The sequence below is a fragment of the Physeter macrocephalus genome, chromosome 2, assembly GCF_002837175.3.
Source record: "Physeter macrocephalus isolate SW-GA chromosome 2, ASM283717v5, whole genome shotgun sequence".
Taxonomy (NCBI): Eukaryota; Metazoa; Chordata; class Mammalia; order Artiodactyla; family Physeteridae; genus Physeter; species Physeter macrocephalus.
This window is the reverse complement of record NC_041215.1, coordinates 123,045,239-123,052,140: the sequence shown is the minus strand read 5'-3', so window position 1 is coordinate 123,052,140 and position 6,902 is coordinate 123,045,239.

The window sequence follows — 6,902 nt, the reverse complement described above, 5'->3', positions numbered from 1 at the left end:
GGCAGGCGGACTCTCAACCACTGCGCCACCAGGGAAGCCCCCAAAGTACTTTTAACATGCAAAGGGATGCAGTTGTAAGATCTTACTATTATTGTTTGACCACTGTATTTATAATAGGGCACTTTGCGGCGTGGGATGTAAAGTGAGAGAAGATGAAGCCCTTCTCTTAAGGAGCTTGCAGTTAAAGAGGGGTCTAGAAAGAATAACTATGCCTACTAAACAATGAGGAAGGTGAATTTTGGGGGGGTTCTTCTAGGATTTGGATGGAAGAAAGGGTACAACATGGCGAAGAATTGCTGGTGGGGAAATGGTAAAGTGTTCAGGCTCTGCTTCATGATCCAAAGCCTAGGTGTAGCGTTGTACGATTGTTGGAAGAAGACTTTGTCCAATTTGAGACACTTTTTTTCATGTTCTCTTCCATTATGCAGGCAGTTTTTAGGACGCCTCCTCTATTTGGAAGATGGCCCCTTGTCGATAACCCTGAAACACCCTGTCAGTACCTACTCCACAGAGACCAATAGTGTCCTTTGGCAAAGGATAAAAGCTACAGCCAGATTGTCTACATAATTTGCAGAGCTCAGTGCAAAATGAAAATGCAGGCCCCTTGTTCACAAATTATTAAGAAATTCAGAAAGGCGACAGCAGAGCACGACACCAAGCACAGGGTCCTTCTAAGTGGGACCCAGTGCTACTGCAGAGGCTGCTCGTCCAGAGGCTGACTCTGCCTACAGAATTTCCAGCATCTGCTAGAGGACACCATCTGGGTCTCCACTTAAATTGAGGGAAAGCTCTTGAGTCTCCATGCATTCCACAAATTGTTGTTAAATCACCACATCAAGCATCCGTTATGCGGTGGGCCAGCTCAGAAGTGGGCACAGAGATATGAGGATAGGTAAAGCTTTCTTCCCTTGAGAAGCTTGCATAATAATAAAAAAAATAACATATAGTCTTTCTTGAAGGTTCAGTTTAAATGCTACTTCCCCAATCACTCATTTAGAAGTTTCCCCTTTCTTCTATGTTCCCACAGTGCTCTGGACCTTGACTGCAATCTTTCTTAGGGGAAATGGACAGAACTTCCTGGCTGACTGGATGAGGGCTTGAACCCACCTTTCTGTCCAGGGGGGTCTTTCCATTAGCAGGACTTCCCATGACATCATGCCATAATGGAGTGAGAAGGATGAGGAGGTACCGGTCTGCTAGGGGTAGCCAGGTGAGGCTGTGGCAGTCTAAGTCCCCAGCTGGCCCCTCTGGCCATGAGCACTGTAGTTTCCATGCATGCCACCATCTGGAAATTATCAGGAAGCCCTGTATTCCAACATAGTTCTTCTCAGGCACGAAGGTTGCTCAGCCATGGGAACTCTCCCACCTACATTCACATACAACCTTCCTCCTGGGTTTTCACTTAGTTCTTACATGTCTTTTTACTATGGTATTTTAGGACTTGCAACCAGGCCACAGGACACAGGAGTCACGGTCAGTGGGCCAGACCACAGCCCCACAGAGCATATTTCACTGATCTGAACTCCTTCCTCTTCAAATGTAGGCAGACAATGAAGTCCTAGAAAGGGTTTGGCTGGTATTCCTTCCTCCTAAGTGGGAGAGACAGTGTTAGTGTTACTGAGTCCAAGCTTGTATTGCGTGTAGCACGACAGCCCAATAAATCGAGAGACGAGTTTTTTAGGCAAGGAATAGAGACTTTATCTGGAAAGCCAGCAGACTGAGAAGATGGTGGACTAGTGTCCCAAAGAACCATCTTGTCTGAATTAGAATTCAGGCTTCTTTTATACGAAAAGAGGTGAGAGTAAGTCAAACATTTCCTGGTTCTAGGAGTGATGTGTTCATTTCTTCCTTCCTGCAGCCATTCATAGGTGGGCCTGGTCAGGATGTTTCCTGTGAACTAAACAAAGGCATTTTAGCTTAATGCTCATTACCTGGGAGGCAGGGTTCCCAGGGTTAGGCCATTATGTATAATTTAAACTTTTAGGCAACATCCCTTTAGGGATTAACTTGTAATAGAATACAAAGATTCTTCCCTATTACATTAAGATCTGCCTGAGGAAGAGGATGACTTTTAAGGCCACATGTCCCTTCTCTGCTTCCCTCCTACTCCCTCTGCATCCAGAAGAGGTTGATTCTGCCCTGTACATCCTGCTACGTCCCTTCTTTTCTCTTTCCTTCCTCTATTTGCACCCCCCTGCACCCGCACAGCATTGTCTAACCTCTACATTGCTTTGCCCTCACAGAACCCCTTTCTTTAGGCTGAGTTTTATCATCGGGCCACCAGCCTACTATAGATCTCCAAAGCTTACTTTGTTGAGCTTACTGTTGGGGTGGTGCCTACAAGTTGAGAACTGAAGGAAGAGATTTCTCAGAGGCCTTCATACCCGGATGAACTGGGTTTCTTTGGAAGAGCTGCTCTGCTCTTTAATCTGATGTAAATTGTGTAACCAACAGTATTGCCCCTTTTGAACGGCTTGCTGAGAGCCAAACCCGTTTAGGATTTTAAAAACCTGCCTGATTTTCAGGAAGATTTTCTAGAAAGATTTTTGTGGAACTCTACCAAAATGTATAGGATTTTATCACATGTTATTGGAATACTAACCTTTCCCTTATCTTAGTTTCCTTTTCTCTCCTTCCCTCCGATTTTCTATTTTTATAATGATGTGGTGCTTGTATCTTATGCTGCTTTAAATATCTTTTTAGACTGAGGCAAGGTAATAAATATATAAACAAGTGAATACATAAATAGAAAGTAAACGAATTTCTAATACGTACTCAGAAAACGTCTCTCTTTTTTTGTTTCTTGTTGTCCACCAATTCCCTTTTCATTGCACCTCTTCCCCAAGCCCTCTGTAAAGAGGGGAGAAACACTGTGGACGAAACAAAATGCCTGACAGGCACGTGAGTATCTGCCCAAGAGTAAGGAACACGTGACTAAATCATCCAATCCCACGCGTTATTGCTCAGTCCCATTGCTGGTGCCTTGCTTGTGTTTTGCACGAGGAGGCACGTAAGCACCTGGTGACGGGTGGGACATAAACTCCATGAAGGGAAAGACCGACCGAGTCTTTTCTTTAATCAGCTCTGGGCATCTACTACATTTCTGGCCACAAGTGGAATGCGTTGAGGAGGAGAATGGCGCTTCCGTAGGAGGCTGTGGATATTTCTGATGGCTGTTTTCAGCCAGAGAGATAGCTGCCTAAGATAACTTAGTTCCAGGTCTGCAACTGGGGGTGAGGGAAAGAACCGGATGGAACTTTAGAATCATTTCAGCCTCACCATTTATGAGCCGGAGGTGGAGCCATACGCTACTGTAGATTCTTTACCATGTGGTATTTTCCATAAATTTAAATCTTGCTGCTATACAAAGTACAGTGCAGATGCATCTCGGGTAACAGCTCTGTTTCTGGGCATTTTCTATGTAAATTGTGCCTTGCATAGTAAATGGGATCATTTAACATACAGCTGGGCAGCTCTCGGTTCAAGGGAACCCTAGAGTGAATCCTTTTGAAAGCAATGGTTCCTCTGTGACTTAAGTAATCACATTCTAATTTATATTTTCTCTTAATTTGGATTGGAACTTAAAGAGTTTCTTTATAAAGCTTTATTTAATGTAAGTAAATAAATTAGTGCATACCCTATTATATTTTTCCCGGGGCAAAATGATCATCCATGTATCATAATTGTATTTTAAGTCATTGATTTAAACATAGCCTTAAGAGAGATAACAGATGTCAGGAAAGGTTTCTGCTCATTAGCTTTTATAAAGCAGGGACATCCAGAGTCTAGTTTGTTCATGTAAGAATGGCTAGCCTGGTTTCTGCCCTGGGATGTCCTGAGTTCTTTGATGAAAGGCTACTGAGGATTGTGGGGTGGGCGACAAGCATGAAAAGAGAAGAATTGGTTTAAATCGTGCCTTGACTCAGTTGCTTCCTTTAAACCTGTTTGACCTTGAGCTGATTTCTTAAAATCCCTGAGCTTCAGTTTCCTCAGCTTAAAAATGGACTAAAACATATACAGTCTCTGTGAGAATACGGAGGGACAAATTTCATAACACACTTTATAAAGTGCCAAATACACAGCTTATTAATCATTGATGCAGGACAGGGTATTTTTTTGTTTGTTTTGTTTTGTTTTTCAAATTGGCTTCTGCTTTTAAAACACTGCGTTTTCCTGGCAGCCTTTGATTCCAGTTTTTCTAATTGCTTACTCAGTTGTTCTAAAAAGTCCCTGAAAATTAGCAATCTTCCTTAGCCAAGACCGGCTTACCCCTTTAAAAAGATGTGCATTAGGAATATTTATAAAGAAGACAAAGTTCGCCCTCTAGAGTGGTCCATGAGAAAGACAGAATAAGAATATGAACTAGTTGCAATGTGCATCTTAAAACACGCTGCTCTCCAAATGATATTTTTTTCTATCATCTGCATTGAATCCTCACTTCTTTACTAATTTAGCTTGGCTACTAGGTATTTACTTAATCGCTCTTCAAATGAGCTCTTTATGTTTTATCAGATTATATATTCTGCTGGCTTTTTTTTTTAACATCTTTATTGGAGTATAATTACTTGACAATGGTGTGTTTGTTTCTGCTTTATAACAAAGTGGATCAGTCTGCTGGCTTTTGAAGCCACTGAAGACAAGTAAAATTTTCAGAATTAGTTCCATTTTATTCTTTCCGGGTTTTTTATAGTCATAGATGTAATGTGAATGCTAAGAAGAATCTTGCCTTGATTTATTTTGCTTTGATTTAATTTCAGATTAAATAACCTAAATCAAGATCATGAACTAAAGTGGCTGATGCTGTGAGTTGTAAAAGATCCTGCTCCTGGTGAGTAAAGAAAGCACAGAGAAATGAACGCTCTCATAATTTCAGAATGATGCATTTAATCACATTAGCATACAATACACTAATGCATAAAATTTCTTTCCATGGAGTTACTGGCTGCTTATATTGTTTTAAATTGACATGGGCTTGTCTTCCTCAAGCTTTGAGCTTTATGCTAACATTTTTCACTCCTTCTTGAAACGCCTCAATAAAGAAAATGTAGCAATGTAAGTTTTAAAAGGCACACAATTAAATGTGCAAATATTTACTATCTTTATTTCCCTATTACCTGACATATTATGTATCCTGATTCCTCCTTCTGCCTTTTAGCAAAAAACTTAACCAAGTCACTTCCAGGTCTGGTGGTGCATCGGAGCTGGCTCCTACCAGCAAGAGTCATTGTTAAATTTTGAGGAATTTTACATGCTGGGTTATTATTAAAAATCAAATTGTATAAACTTACAAATAAATAAATTATATTAAAAGCAAAGATTATAAATATGCAAAACTCATAACTTCCTGATTAGTTTAGGTTGGCATTATAATATAATGCAAAGGTCTCCACACTTGCTATCCACTCCTGTGTGTCCATCCATCCTCATACTTCTCCTCGTCCTGATATTTCAGTCTTTTTCATCCCAGGTCTTTGCTCAGATGGCCAGGCCATTCATCACTGCCCGTGAGTCAGGCCCCTTCCCTTTCCCCACAAAGTGGATGATCAGGTGCTGTACCTAACTCTCTGCCTATTGGATGGTTTTCCCTCACCTTTAGCTTTCAAAGCCACCTCCCGAGTGAGGCTGTAGTGCAGCTGCGAAACCCTTTCATCCTTTACCCACAAAACAAGGATGAACCATCTGAAACCAAGCTCTGGCTGTTCCCCCTCCTCTAGCTGATCATATAAGAGTCTCCATTTGGAGACTGGTTCAAATGGTGGAGTAGAAGGATGTGCGCTCACTCCCTCTTGCGAGAGCCCTGGAATCACAACTAACTGCTGAACAGTCATTGACAGGAAGACACTAGAACTCACGAAAAGAGATACCCCACATCCAAAGACAAAGGAGAAGCCACAATGAGATGGTAGGAAGGGCGCAATCACAATAAAATCAAATCCCATAACTGCTGGGTGGGTGACTCACAAACTAGAGAACACTTATACCACAGAAGTCCACCCACTGGAGTGAAGATTCTGAGCCCCACGTCAGGCTTCCCAACCTGGGGGTCTGGCAACAGGAGGAGGAATTCCCAGAGAATCAGATTTGAAGGCTAGCGGGATTTGACTGTAGGATTTCAACGGGACTGGGGAAAACAGAGACTCCACTCCTGGAGGGCACACACAAAGTAGTGTGTGCATCGGGACCCAGGGGAAAGGAGCAGTGACCCCATAGGAGACTGAACTAGACCTACCTGCTAGTGTTGGAGGGTCTCCTGCAGAGGCAGGGGGTGGCTGTGGCTCACCATGGGGACAAGGTCACTGACAGCAGAAGTTCTGGAAAGTGCTCCTTGGTGTGAGCCCTCCCAGAATCCGCCATTAGCCCCACCAAAGAGCTAGGTAGGCTCCAGTGTTGGGTCACCTCAGGCCAAACAACCAACAAGGAGGGAACCCAGCCCCACCCATCAGCAGACAAGTAGATTAAAGTTTTACTGAGCACTGCTCACCAGAGCAACACCCAGCTCTACCCACGACCAGTTCCTCCCATCAGGAAGCTTACACAAGCCTCTTAGATAGCCTCATCCACCAGAGGGCAGACAGCAGAAGCAAGAAGAACTACAGTTCTGCAGCATGTGGAAGGAAAACCACATTCACAGAAGGACAGACAAAATGAAAAGGCAGAGGACTTTGTACCAGATGGAGGAACAAGATAAAACCCCAGATAACTGAATGAAGTGGACGTAGGCAACCTTCTAGAAAAAGAATTCAGAATAATGATAGTGAAGACGATCCAGGACCTCGGAAAAAGAATGGAGGCAAAGATTGAGAAGATGCAAGAAATGATTAACAAAGACCTAGAAGAATTAAAGAACAAATAAACAGAGATGAACAATACAATAACTGAAATGAAAAGTACACTAGAAGGAA